This window comes from Gymnoscopelus braueri (genome assembly GCF_963280865.1).
Source record: "Gymnoscopelus braueri genome assembly, chromosome: 15".
In the NCBI taxonomy this organism is placed as follows: domain Eukaryota; kingdom Metazoa; phylum Chordata; class Actinopteri; order Myctophiformes; family Myctophidae; genus Gymnoscopelus; species Gymnoscopelus braueri.
The window spans coordinates 19,834,301-19,849,066 of record NC_137620.1 but is presented as its reverse complement, the minus strand read 5'-3'; the positions used below and the strand labels follow the sequence as shown (position 1 = coordinate 19,849,066).

At 39.5% G+C, this 14,766-nt stretch overlaps 1 long non-coding RNA gene across 1 annotated transcript; it reads right to left on the bottom strand.

The window, feature by feature from the left end:
* Positions 1-11,378: 11,378 nt before the first annotated feature.
* LOC308102005 lies at positions 11,379-12,364 on the bottom strand. The gene is made up of 3 exons (XR_013934600.1): positions 12,295-12,364; positions 12,021-12,070; positions 11,379-11,901 (listed from the first exon to the last, which is right to left on the bottom strand). It is a non-coding gene; the product is annotated as an uncharacterized lncRNA (long non-coding RNA).
* Positions 12,365-14,766: the final 2,402 nt, after the last annotated feature.

Genomic DNA, 14,766 nt, shown 5'->3' with positions numbered 1-14,766 from the left:
CTGCTTGCGTTGACCTCTACACTTGTATTCACCACTGCGATCGTTCTCAGAAGGACTTATTACATATTCATGTTCTCTGTAATTCTTGATTTTTTTAGAGTACTTCCACCAGGTGTACTCCCAGTCAGAAGCACCTCCTTCCTGTATCGTACACCTCAGAGTAACAGTCTCTCCAATGAAATGATCAGACCAGTCAGGGTGTTTGCTGAGAACAGGCACAGGTGCCTCTGTAGAAGTAACACACAGTTAAGTAATACTTTATTGATTCTTGTGTAAATGCATCCTCTGTATTCAATCCATCCTCCTAACTATTAGGATGGGTAACAGCAGCCACTGAGCAGCATCTGGGCACCAGATCCAACTTTAAGGCCACCCGTGGTTAAGAAAGAGCACTGACAGGAGCATGTTCTGACTACCAAAAATGGATTTCTGGAGGAAACCCACATGAGAACATGTAAATTCCACACAGAAAAACTCCACACTCTTGCTATGAGGTAGCAGTGCTAACCACTTATCCACTAAAGAACAATGGTTACATTCTGTTAATGACAATGAATAGACCCATATTCATCACTTAGTCTTGATCAATTTGAGTGAAACCATAAAATATCGTTATAATATAGTTTTAATATCAACTAAATGCACATTTGAATTACACAACTAAAAGCTGAAGGTAAATAGCTAAAATATTATCTTTGAAAAAATTACAGTTATGAATTTAGGAAGCTGCTTAAACCGTTCGGTTGTCAGTTTTTTCATAAGAATAAAATAAGTATAAAGCATACAATTTGTAAAAACAGTAACTCACCAGAGACGGCAATATAAACTGAATTGCTGTATTCTGTGATGTATGGTGGTTGGTCTACTTTCCATCCACCACACGTGTAGCTTCCACTCTCTGAGACACTGGAGGGCCAGAATGTGTAGGTTGACTGATGTTTCCCCTTCACTTGATCGTCGTCTCTGTACCAATTGATGTTCCATGAAGCTCTACTTTTTTCCACAGTACAGCTGAGGATCACTCTATTTGAAGTCAGTACACTTGTTCTGTCTGCTTTCAAAGTCGTTTTTGGTGCAGCTGTTATTCATGACAGAGAAATAAAATAGAACTGTGAGCCTCAGTAGCAGCACCAACTGCTAGAATACAACAAATGGATATCACACCAAGAAATACAAATGTAGGAAAAAGGGCTCCAGTAAGAAACACACACGCACACGCACACACACACACACACACACACACACACACACACACACACACACACACACACACACACACACACACACACACCAAATATGATTTTGAGTGAATAAACATAATGGATAGTAGATCAAACTTCACCTTGACAGTGTCCATAGGAGAGGAAGCTACTCAGCACTGAAAGATATTTGATGAGATAATATGAAGCTAAGACAGTTGACTCAAGTTCAATAACAACAAATGACAAACAACAATAATTTGTCCATTCTGCTAACAATGTTATTAACACATAATAAATGATGACATCATTAAATGGTACCATATTATAATGAGCATTAGTGAGGACTATTAATATGAAGATACGTTTGAAAATGGGTGAAGTGCTCCTTTAAGTATTCAAAATGACCTGCTTAAAAAAAAAAAAAGGTCTAGTTTGCAATACAAATTCTAATATGCATCAAAAGTTTTGCAGCTTCGGTAATGTGTAAAAATAAATAAATGGTGTTATTACTATAGGAGTGGGGCAGGGGTCGGCAACCTTTTTGACATGAAGTGCCATGTTTTCATTTTCTTGATAGTCAGTGTGCCATATCAACATTAATTTGAATTATGACACCACATCAAAATAAATAAATATTCCAACTGATTTTGATTGTCCATAGGCTATACATAACAATCTTTATTTTTTTTCTTCTTTAGAAATATTTTCTTTCACACCAGGATGTAATGATCATTAGACTCCTCTAGGATGTTATTTATATATAGATGTGAGGGGACTTAATTTAACTGACTAAACTTTTATTTTTATGCCAATGTGCCAGTGATCACCCCTGTGCCAATGTTGCCTACCGCTGCTATAGAGACTCTTTGTACTGTATATAGTTGCATCATGACTGTTAATAGTAAATTCACATATTTGTTGAAATGATAAAGGTGAAAGTATTGGTGGAGATCCTACATAAAAAAGTACAACATTGATTATATTGACGACACAATTTTACTGTCAGCAGCTAGCAGCTTAACTTTAACAAAATTGTTTAGTGTTCCTTCATAGAAGTAATTGTTCAAATACTAGATCAATAGACCTACTAGTAATAATAGTGATATACTCACAGAGGAGCACATAGGGCAGTGTGTGCCCCATCCTTTCCTCAGATGAATGACTCTGAAAAACCTTTTCTACTTCCTATGCAGTGAGCTGTAACTACTGCTGTGTGAAACAGGGAAATAAGAGAGAGACACGACACAGTGTGACGTCTCATACAGTAAATGATTACATCACTTGATTTACGAGGAATCCAATGGATAATTAAATATTTAATATTTTAGTATTTCAAGATTTCTTTCTTAAGATTTATTGTATGTAGTATGGATGTTTTTATTTGACAACAGACTATGATGACTTGACTATGACATCAACCTACATAAACACTGAAGACTAGGCTGGTATTCGAGTGTTCACTCTCTACAAAGGAAGCAGTCTGTGTGTCAAACCACAGTCACACGTACAGCCCCCATCACAGTGGAACTTCAGTGGGTGATGTTTCTGTGTGTGTGTGTGTGTGTGTGTGTGTGTGTGTGTGTGTGTGTGTGTGTGTGTGTGTGTGTGTGTGTGTGTGTGTGTGTGTGTGTGTGTGTGTGTGTGTGTGTGTGTGTGTGTGTTGTTGTGCATGCACGCGTGTCTGATTGAGTGAAATTGGCAACCCACCTGAAAACTTTAACGTTTTTATAAAAATATTTTTTGTTTTAACCAAAAAATATTACTTAAAGGTAGGGTAAGTGATTTTCTTTGGTTAAAATAAGTGTTAAATAGCTCTATATTCTGATAGTACTCATTGCTATAGAGTGTTTGTTCAATAATAAGAGTCTCCATGTCTCCAGTGCTTTATTAAACAGAAAATGGATTTTTTATTTTATCCAATTAGGATGGACAACTCAGTCAGGATACAGATTGCAATTGGAAGTGATGACACAAATAAATGAGCAGACAAAATTGTAACTGGAACATAAAAGCTGATAAATGGGTAGTCTCTCCTGATTGGCTGACATTTTGTCACCTACTGTACCTGAAAATGTCTGTTTAGAGCTGGAGAGACATGGAGACCCCTGTGACTGAACAAACACTCAATGATTACTATCAGAATATAAAGCTTTAACTTTTTAATAAAAAACTTTTTGTTTCAACCAAAAACTATCACCTACCCTACCTTTAGAGACTCTTAAGGTTGTAGGTGTAGGATTGGTGGATTGAAGTGTTGAACCATGTTGTTAGAAAATTGTATTTTTCATCAAGCAGTGTAGTGTAAAGCAACTGAATTTGGGTAGAGGTTAGGGGTGTGCCGATATATCGTCCGATATACGTTTTCGTGACGATATGTATCATTTTGGCGTTTTTGAAAAAATATATATATATATTTGCAATAATAATAATGCAAAAACAGAAGTTGTTTTCCCCCTATATATTTTCATAATAGAAAAGTGCCATATATCGTATCGATATCGTGAGCCCAATATCGTGTATCGTATCGTGAAATTAGTGTATCGGCACACCCCTTGTAGAGGTAGTGGTGCAGGGGACGTGGGATAGTGATGCGCGGGTCGACCCGTAAAGACAAAAGTGAAATCTAAAATACATTAACAAGCTTGATATCTGACAAGTTATTGCACTGTTATTTGCTATGATCACTTTTGGAGACAAGTGTATGCCTGTTTCGACAGATTCAACACAGATTGCTGTCAAAACCCTGCCACCATCAGACAACCATTTTTTATTTCATTTCATTTATTTATTTATTCAGGAAGGTCAATTGAGATTAAGCTCTCTTTTCCAATGACGCCCTGATTACAGTAAACATAGAATACAATGTAACAAAAGAAATGGCAAGATAAGAGACATTTCAGAATTTAAAAAAATGCAAATACAGACAGATCTCAGAGCATTCTTCACAAGCTGTTTAAAGCAATCAAGTGAAATTAAGTTCTCCCATATTAAAACTGATTGTAGACAGTTCCACATGTTCGGGGCATAGTAATGAAAGGCAGTCTTACCCAGCTCAGAATTAACAGTGGGAATGTTAAAACCAAGTAATCTTGTGAACGGGTATGGTGATTGCAAACTTTAACTTGTAATAAGCTGTTAAAATTATTAGGCAATTTCTTAATTAAGGCTGTGTAGATAAAAACAGTTAACTCACCCTGTCCACCTCTGAGGTTAGGTCCTCTCTAGGCCACATCAACATTCCCTGCAAATAACCGTCCTCCCTTTTGGTTGTGTGGGTTTGTGTCCCATTGGTGCAATCGTAATTAACCCTGTACGGATTCACGCTCTAGTAAGGCCTGCCACTAATTCTACACCCGGAGACCCGCTCCCTGGAGTTTCTTTTAGCTCCCACGTCGCAGTTCCATGGACTGTCACTACGGACCCAAGCTGCGGCTCAAGACTGTGACTGCGGACCGGGCCTCTCCATGGAGCACGACCGTGGATTTCTACTACATTACACTATACCACTACACTATACTGTATATTATCTTAACATTCTTATATTATACCATCATATACTGCATACACATTATTGTTTTACTATATTATATTATCATGTACTATCTTACACTATTATATTTGCTACTAATGTTATTGTTACTACTTGTATCTCTTTCTGTCTCTCCTCTGTCTCTCCCTCTCTCTCTCTTCTTTCCCCCCGACACGGTCGAGGCAGAAGGCCGCCCACCCTAGAGCCTAGGGTCTGCCTGACGTTTCTTCCAGTTAAGGGGGAGTTTTTCTTTGCCACTGTCACAAAATTGCTTGCTCAGGGTGGGACTGTCGGGTCTCTGCTCTACATGTAAAGTGTCTTGAGACAACTTGTTGTGATTTGAAACTTTAATAAATTTGAATTGAATTGAATTGAACTGTTTATCCTGAACTGCACATTTCTCCCATCAATATGTGCTTTTTATTAACTCAGTGCATTTAGAGAGAGGTCGTAAAATTATACTGTATATGAAGTTTGCATACTAACATGCTTCGAGAGACTTGTGACCTCTGAACCACATCAAAGTCACCATCCCCTCATTACTCGACCCCACCAGTACACCTATTGTTCCGAGGATGCCATCTCCACTGCACTTCATCTCGCCCTCACTCACCTGATCCAGAGGGACAAGAACATGTGTGTCCGAATACTATTCATTGATTACAGTTCTGCATTCAACACTATCCTCCCCTCTTGTCACAAAACTACACCATCTTGGCCTCAGCTCAACACTGCACCTATACTCAGGGCCGTGTTTACGCACAGGCAATGTAGGCAAATGCCTATGTCCTGTCGGGGGGGGGGCCGAAAATTGTACCCATGAAAAAAAAAAAAAAAACTGAGAAATAAAACTTATATTTTTTATATATATCACTATTTTCTTTTTTTTTCTTTTTGAACACTGAAATTATGCTGCTGTAAACTGCATTTTAACATCCAAACTTGTAGTCTGGCAGTGCCGTGCGGCGGCCGCGGATGCGGGGGGTGGGGGGTTTGGTTGAGGGGGGGGGCAGGGACGTGGAGACAATCTACACTTCATGGAGTACAGAATTAACCGAAATAACCGAATTAATGTAACAAAAACACCCCCAAAAAAGTAACAGACCCGAACATGCACGCGCGCATGTTCCCAGGGGGGGGTCCGAAAACTGTCGGGTGCCTAGTACTCATTCTGACCTTAACACGGCCCTGCCTATACTACCTATTCACCAACGACTGTGTGCCTGTCCACAAATCCCGACACCATCATTACATTTGCGGACAACACCACAGTGGTAAGCCGGATATCTGACAACGAGACTGTGATAAGCTTCATTTTCTTTTGTCTTCACATCGCTGAGGACCTGAAATGGTCCCTAAATACCTGTTCTTTGATTAAGATGGCCCAGCAACACACTCTCACACATACAGTACACACACACACACACACACACATACACACACGCACACACGCACACACACACACACACACACAGAGGGACTGATTGAACACACTAGAGTGCAGGCAGGGCCAGTGGGCCATTCGGCAGTGTGAGACTAAACTAGTTGTGGGTGCAGTATTCTGTGGTTACGCTCTTGGGGAGAGAGTGTTATTTGTGTGTTTGGCATAACCGAGTGTAAAGCTCAAGTGTTGGGGTTGTGTGTGCACTGGTGTTCAGTGGCCTGTACCTTGGGAAGGGAGGGCTTTTGAATGTTGTGCTGCGTTTGCCCATGTGTCCTTTGTGCCCAGTCCTGTGTGTGAGCAGGCTGTCTTTTTATTTATTTTCAACCCTGCAGTAGCAACATCTAGCCCATGAGAGGCGCCCTCAAGCCATGCTGGGGGGAACACTCAGCAAGTAGCCAGGGAGGGTCTGGAGGGCTGCAGCAAAGGGTCCGTTCTTCCTCTGCTAAAAGGCCTGGGGCCTGTTCCTCAAAAGGTGAATTAGAGCTAAAGCCTGGCTTTTCCACCTATCCTGGCTTAATTTAGCCAGGATTAGAGCTGAGTCGGTTCCTCAAAAGGTGAATTATCTTGAAGATTAGTTTAGCCAGTTCACCCTGGCTAAGTTTAGCCTTATCCGATTCCTCAAAAGAGAATTGAAGCAAGCCTAGCTTAGTTACCATGGCAATTTAGCTGTGAAGTTAGCCTGGTCAGGAGCAGGCTAACAGCCAAGCTTACTTAATCTAGTGCCTTGTTCTTCAAGTTTTTCCACAGTTAATTCAAAACATGTGTTTGTATATGGACTCATTTTAATGACCCTGCATTCAAATAAAATGAAATAAATACAGTAAGATATAATCAAATTAATTACTGAAATAGTGTGTGACCATGAATCATAATCATAATTGTTTCACAATGACTCATGTGATATGTAATTGTCACTCTGTTATAGTTAACACTATAGTTCATCTTGTTGTTAGATGTTTGATAATATATTACATTTTTTTTTAAATATTATAAAAAATGTCTGACACATACATACACACACATATACCCGTAACTAATCATTTATATATATATATGGGTTTAAAGGAGCCTCTTTGTAAATCAATGAGGAGCATATTTTAAATTATCAATTTCTAGTGAATGGAGAGAAATTAGTTTTTATTTCTTGTCCACCTTTGGAGTTACATCATGATGGCAAGGTAACTACACAACCCAAACCTCTACCAAAGTGGTCTTGCAAATGTGGGGTTATTTATTGCGTGTCTCGTCCCCCCCCCCCCCCCCGCTCATCCCGTCACGTCCCCCTGTCGCGGTCAACCCCCCCCCCCCGTCCCGTCCCGTTCCCGTTCGTCCCGTTGCCCGTCCGTCTCAAACACACACACACACACACACACACACACACACACACACACACACACACACACACACACACACACACACACACACACACACTGTGTGTTCTTGCAATACTTTGCCATGCTTTCTCCCTGGATCTATTTATTGCGGTCGCGTTTCCTTTCTTGCTTAAATACATTTTACTTCCTTGTATGATTTCATGAGCTGCTGCAGTGCTGCTATTCAGCCACAGAGAAGAACGCTGCTCTGGTTTTGGACTCCGTGATTGGTCAAGTTCAAGGAATCTGCGCTCGAGTTCATGGTCTTTTATAGAAATACGTCGCCGGTGAATCGCCGCCCATTCAGCCTGGCTTCATTATCCTGGCTGGACACAGCCTGGCTTGTCATAGCCTAGCTCGACAAAGTTGCTCCTTTTCAGCCTGGCTTAGCGTCTGAGGAACGGAATAAACGAGGCTTTTCGGACCCGACTTTGTCAAGCCTGGATTTGGCTTAAGGCCAGGCTTTTTTAATTCACCTTTTGAGGAACAGGCCCCTGGCTAGTCTGTGGTACGTTTCGCTATGAGGGAATAAGATGAATGAGGTGGGGTTGGGGCTCATACTCACTCTGTGAGCATACATATATTCATCCCTTGATGAATATCTCACAGTCCGAGATTCAAAAACTGGTATGTTAGGGTCTTTTCTCTTCCCTCCTTCAAGGCCTTAGTGTCTCAGTGGTATTAAACAGCTTGTCCGCGGGCTGCTCAGTGTTCCCACTCCAAAGGAAATACCTCTCGATTGGGGCCGGCATAAAAATACAATTGTATTGTCTGTAAGTCCTCAGCTATATGGGGCCCATATAGGGCACATTTGATATGTATAAGTAGGGTCCATGCGCACATCACCTTCAACCACCTCAAGCGGTGCCATAAGGTACATACTTTGCTATTTATCTTTATTATCCTTTTTCTTCTCTACTATTCTTAATTGTTTTTTGGTTATTTTTGGTGCTGTTGAACAACCAAAAACAAATTGTAACGTTAAATGTGGGGGTTTATTAACTGTGTGGATCTCATAATTATCAAGGTATAATGCACAGCTTCAGTTGTTGCTGTGGCTGTACCTCCTTGAGGGCCCCCCTGGCGTCAGTGTCTGTCTGCCTGTCTGTCTGCCTGTCTGTCTGCCTGTCTGTCTGTCTGTCTGTCACTGAAGGAATACTTGTATTTATGTTTGCCTACACAATGATGTTGCAACAATACAGTACCTGTCCTATAGAAATTACTTTCCACTCTTAGAAAGACTTGTGTTTAGCTATGCTATGCTTTACCTACCAACCTATACAAATTATTGTACACACACACACAGCTTGTCATACAGTAGCATCTGCTTTATGTGATGGACAGCCGAGGTGCAGCACTTAATCGAACTAATCGATTGAATCGATTATAATAAAAGAAAATCAATAAAAAAGCAGAGCTTGTAGAGTGTCTATTTTTGTGCGACACTGTTTTATGACAAAGTATAAATGTGGTTAATCAGACTTATTGATTTACTCGATTATGAAAAAAAACTATTCTAATTTTTTGTGTTTATTTATATTTTTGTAATTATAAACAAGCACTTGTCGATTATTTGATTAATATAAAAAGTAATTGATAGAATAATTGCGAGGAAGATAATCAATAGTTGCAGCCCTAATGCAAACTGTGTGGTAGTTGATCTACTTTGTGAAGTTCATAGACTGACACTGCAGGTTCAAACTATTTATTGTATTATATGAGTGACATGCATTTCACCTACCTCTCTTCTTCTTTGCTTTGCCTTTATTTTGGTGGTTAACCTGGGCGTAAGTCACATCTGGTTCTCCTGATCCTTCTACAACAAACAAGTCAGTGTTCTTTTAAGCCGTGTTTTGTCATACGGAAATGACTTAAAATCAGAAACGTTCTGAAGCTCCCAGTTATGATGGTGTGTAGAGTGAGAAAATGAGAGGAGGGCGGGGGTAGTGAGTGTTATGACCCTGCCATAACAGCCTGTCATAATCCCCATGATCTCAATCTCTCTAAAACGAATATGGGCCTCCACTCCCCAAGCTCCTGTTGAAAGACCCTGGCTCCTTTCAATCTGTTCACCCCCAGTCCAGTTGTGGCCTGCTACGTTAGGCTGGCCTGGTACCTTTTATAGGTGGGTGACGTTTTTGTTTTGGTGCTTACCCGTTTTGCCAATTGATTCCTCACCACACATGTGTGTTGACACTGCTGTTGTACCTACTGACTCACCTGCCAGTGAGGAGCCCCCACCAGGAGGACGTAGAACCTTCGTCCTACTCCTCCCGCCCAACACTCCCTGCGGACAGGTGCCACCCCAGCCGTAGGAAATATCACCCTCCCTGCCCGGCTTCTATTCCCTCCCCCGAACACGTGTCCGATGCTCGACAAAGCCGGATACACCATGGTGGATTCGAACCCACAACCCTTTTGGGCAGGCACTTTACCGGGCGACACCCGAGCGCCCGGTTCTTTTCTTTTCTTTTCTTATTTATGCATTTATTTGGCTCCTCTGAAGTTGACAGACACAAAAAAAGAACTGTAGTCTGACAGACAGAATACAAGATAACCTTTATTTAACCAGGAAGTCACAATCGGATTAAAAACTTATTTTACAAGTGAGACCATGGCCCAGAGAGGGCCACAGCAGTATAAAAACAAACAAAAACAAGCAAAAACAACAGAATTACTCAACAATTAGGCTGCATAAAATAAAAAATAGTAAAATCTAATAAAACAACATAGTATAAGGATTTAAAAACAAGAGCAATTCTGCAATCCGTATGATTTAGTTCCTTCATGAAATTCAAGCCCCGGACAAAATTTGTACCACTAAGCTAAGACGGAATGTGCACTTGGTAAAGGAAGGGGAGATATTGACCTTTGAGCTTCTGGCAATACCACTTGTCAACTACATAGTAGTGGTCCTCCCAAAGTAGGGAGCCCACCTCCAACCACTGCGTGTGTTAGTTATATTGTATTAACATACTCTACCATACACATTGGTCAAATTCAGGTTTTATTCACAAACAATACTTCCGCAATACTTTGGCTGTTAATTCAATGTCTAAATTCAAGAAGTAAATATTATTCAAGTAGTAACTGGTGACAAAGAAAGTAGTACTTCAAACATTCCCATTTAACTATTTATCAAATATAGATTATTATAAACATTTACTTAAAACTATATAGAGAAATAATGCAGGTCCTTTTTTTTATTATAGAATCCTATCCTTTTTTCCCTTTCCCTTCACCAATCATCAGTCAGCTTTACATTCAGTTATAATAAAATCATTAGCCTGATTTTATTACCTTAAAATAGAAATAGTATTCTACGTAGGCCAACAACAAAAGCAAAAATAATTGAGAAAACTACAATAAAATACAATGTCTAGTCTTCAGCACCAGTCTCGTGGTTTCTCCTAGTATAAACCCCCTTGTTTTTTACCCCAAAAACAATCTTGTTTTTCCATTTCTCATGGACCAATACCACCAAATCCCTCTTTCATAGGTACCAAGAATGTATAACATATTGCATTTGCACTGCAAGAAATATTTACCAAAAAATATACAAAAATACAATCTTATCTGCTCAAAATTCAAAAGTGGTGTGTGACCACGTTTCTTCTGGTAGAGTGTGTACAACTTGTCATTATGCTTAGCCAATGAAATATATATATTTTTTAAAAGCACAAAAAAAATATTACTACTGTATAGTTGTGATTGGTTGGGGCAGCCTACAGCCCACACATAAAGTTTACTGCCGCCTCTACAGTTGCTTTTATGAGTTACTGTTATTCTGTAATGAAGAGCTAACAGACCATATACAGTACCTTGTAAAAATATTTGTTCTAATTATTGAATGGATCGTGGCAATTATGGGTGGACTGAGCCGTCCCCTGCCCCTGTGTACCTCTGGCCCTGTCACCCCCTCTACTGTACAGTATCTATGATTATCACTGCATTATGGCAGATTTTCCATTTGCAAAAAGACAACTGCATATCGGCTCAAGGGCTCTTGCAATGGTCTGTATCTGTACAAAAATAGTAACCAATTTAACTGCTTAATACTGTACATTTAACCTATACTATCTTGTCATTTGACATGATCACAAAGCTGAAGTCTCACTTTGGCTGTTGGATTCGTGTGAAGTTTTATGGCCAAGGGAATGTGCTATAGAGGAGAGCTGGCTGCCCTTTGTTTATCTATCGGTTTTGCATGGCACACAATGTAACTTTAAGACTGTTAAATGAGTTCAAATGGGATTCAATTTGTCATAATGTCAGTGTGGATATAAATACAACTCTGCTTCTTCCATGTTGTCTTCTCTTTATGACGTTTTCCTGACATCTTCATTTACCATCCTGAAACAGAACAACAGCATACAACTTACAACTCTAACCCACATACATTGACTGTTATTGATTAAGATATCATTCTGGTGGCAACTTGAACTTCTATGAAGAAGTCAAGATATACTTACCCTTTTTGGTTTGACCTGAGAATCAACGCTATCTTCAGTTTTCTCTGGAGCTGGTCATTCAGTGAATTTAAAATAGTACACAGAAAATGTTAGCAGAAAGTATAAAAAGTGCGTTAACATTTAAATCAAACTGATTATCTCAGTGTGATTGCTCAGCTTCAGTCTTTAACCATATGTGGCTGTGTCTGTCTTTTCAGGATTAGCTGTATTATTATGTTTCAATACAACAGATGCATGACATTGTAGGTGATTGAATATAAATGTTTTCACCTACCTTTCTTCTTTGACTTGTTTTTGGGGTTAACCTGGGCGTAAGTCTCATCTGGTTTATCTGCTCCTTCTACTGTACAACACAACACACAAGTACACACACACGCACACGCACACACACGCACACGCACACGCACACACACACACAGTATTGTAAATTAGAAAAAAATTAATACGTTTCTGGCCTCCAAAAATGCTGCTAACTTAGGAATCAGATTTTTACATACAGTAGCCTACTACTAAGCAACAACAGCCGAGGTTAATCGAACCAATCGATTTAATCTATTATTTAAAAAGGAAAAATCCGAAAATAGTGAAAATAGCCGATCTTGTAGTTGTGAGCTTGTAGATGGGCAATCTTTTGTGTGACACTGTTTTACGACAAAGTATAAAAGTGGTTAATCAGACTAATGATGTACTCGATTATAAAATTAATATTTTTTTGTGTTGATAAATAATTTATATAGATTTGTAATTATAAACAAGCGTGTCTCGATTATTTTATTCATCTAAAAAGTGATTGATAGAATAATCACTAAGAAGAGTTAATCATAAATAAATAAAGACAGTGTGTAGTAGTTGACCTACACTATTTTGTTAAGTTCATAGACTGATACTGCAGGCTCTTAGACACAATTAATTGTATTATATGTGAGTTATACATTTCACCTACCATTCTTCTTCTTTGCTTTGCGTTTGTATTGGTGGTTAACCTGGGCGTAAGTCACATCTGGTTCTCCTGATCCTTCTACAACACACAACACACAAGTAATTCAGTGTTCTTTTAAGCAATGTTTTGTCATATCTATGGAAATGACTTAACATTCGAAAAGTTCTGAAAAGGTGACAGAATGGATCAGTTCGACCTGCAAAACCATTTGACCAATGACTAATGTTAATTTCCCACATAATCAGTGGAGTTTTAAGATTATAGGCTACATAACACAATGTACCTGTGGCTGATCCAGTCTTCACTTCAGGATACAAAGAGCTCTCAAGTGGATCAGCAGGCGTCTCTGTGGAGGAAACTCTCTGTTAGGAACACTTTTATTCATGTTTAGCTATGCTATGCTGAAGCTACCGATTGTACACTGTTATGAAGTATGGTGGCCAGATATGACAATACTAAAATGACTTGTGCTTCATTATAGTCTATGCCTTCATTCCTGTTGAATTGCAACTGTGAGTCCCTACTATGAGGACACCTGTTGACTATATAGGTCTATTTACTACTCAGTTCAGAAAGAAAAACATGTTTTCACCTGTTGGTATAGCTTGTTCAGCAATATCATTAAGAAATAACCATTTATGGACCCGTCCACCAACCAAAACTCTGTCTATTTGTGTTCTCCTGTTATGTATATGTCACAGGGAAATTGGCATTCCAGGGAAATTGACAGGGGACCGCTTGTTTTATAGGCGCGGGCGGTGCTGCGAGGCGGGGCTTTGATGCGAGGACGACGCATAGAGTTAACAACAACATAGTAACCAGGAAGCTACGCTAGGGGAACGCTGAAAATAAAATGGATAATATGAGAGAAATACTCAAGTAAAGTACGAATACCTCAAAATTGTACTTGAGTAAATCTACTTTGTTACTTTACACCACTAGTACAAGCCTCTGTGGCGCACTTCGATAATCATTGGACTCCCCACCCACTACCACTGCTTTTATGAGTTACTGTTATTCTGTAATGAAGAGCTAACAGACCATATACAGTACCTTGTAAAAATATTTGTTCTAATTATTGAATGGATCGTGGCAATTATGGGTGGACTGAGCCGTCCCCTGCCCCTGTGTACCTCTGGCCCTGTCACCCCCTCTACTGTACAGTATCTATGATTATCACTGCATTATGGCAGATTTTCCATTCGCAAAAAGACAACTGCATATCGGCTCAAGGGCTCTTGCAATGGTCTGTATCTGTACAAAAATAGTAACCAATTTAACTGCTTAATACTGTACATTTAACCTATACTATCTTGTCATTTGACATGATCACAAAGCTGAAGTCTCACTTTGGCTGTTGGATTCGTGTGAAGTTTTATGGCCAAGGGAATGTGCTATAGAGGAGAGCTGGCTGCCCTTTGTTTATCTATCGGTTTTGCATGGCACACAATGTAACTTTAAGACTGTTAAATGAGTTCAAATGGGATTCAATTTGTCATAATGTCAGTGTGGATATAAATACAACTCTGCTTCTTCCATGTTGTCTTCTCTTTATGACGTTTTCCTGACATCTTCATTTACCATCCTGAAACAGAACAACAGCATACAACTTACAACTCTAACCCACATACATTGACTGTTATTGATTAAGATATCATTCTGGTGGCAACTTGAACTTCTATGAAGAAGTCAAGATATACTTACCCTTTTTGGTTTGACCTGAGAATCAACGCTATCTTCAGTTTTCTCTGGAGCTGGTCATTCAGTGAATTTAAAATAGTACACAGAAAATGTTAGCAGAAAGTA